The sequence below is a fragment of the Triticum aestivum genome, chromosome 4A, assembly GCF_018294505.1.
Source record: "Triticum aestivum cultivar Chinese Spring chromosome 4A, IWGSC CS RefSeq v2.1, whole genome shotgun sequence".
In the NCBI taxonomy this organism is placed as follows: domain Eukaryota; kingdom Viridiplantae; phylum Streptophyta; class Magnoliopsida; order Poales; family Poaceae; genus Triticum; species Triticum aestivum.
The window spans coordinates 680,012,077-680,012,724 of record NC_057803.1 but is presented as its reverse complement, the minus strand read 5'-3'; positions in this window follow the sequence as shown (position 1 = coordinate 680,012,724).

Here is a 648-nt window from a genome sequence, read left to right as displayed (position 1 = left end):
GTGACAGCGACGACGGGTGGCGGGGGCGACGGCGGTGACGGCGATGACGGGTGGCGTGGGCGACGGCGGTGACGGCGACGACGGGCGGCGGGGCGGCGAGGGTGGCGCGCGATGGGGCGACGGGCGCGGCGAAGAAGTTTGGATCGAGAAGAACTACTGATGGGCCAAATTGATTTTTTCGTAGGTTCCATATATATAGGAGGGGTCTTTAGTGCCGTTTGGAGCCACCAACCGGTACTAAAGGCCAATTTTCGTCAGGCCAAGGGGCGGGAAACGGCCCCTTTAGTACCGGTTCGTGCCACGAACCGGTACTAAAGACCCCCCCCCTTTAGTACCGGTTGGAGCCACCAACCGGCACTAAAGGTTGTGCGCTGCCACCGGCGGTGCACAATGTTTAGTCCCACCTCGCCGAGCGAAGGGCAACCGCACTGGTTTATAAACCCAGCCGCGGCTGCTCCTTCGAGCTTCTCTATATAGCAGGCTTCTGTGCCTAATTAATTAGGGCGCGCTGCCCTGTGAGCCTGCTGACCCTTCTGGGCCTGCATTTGCACACCCTAGGCCTGTCAGGCCCTTTGGGCAGCGCGCCAACAAATTTTTTATATAGTTTTTCTTTTCTGCATTATTTATTTTCTTCTATTTATTTTTGAG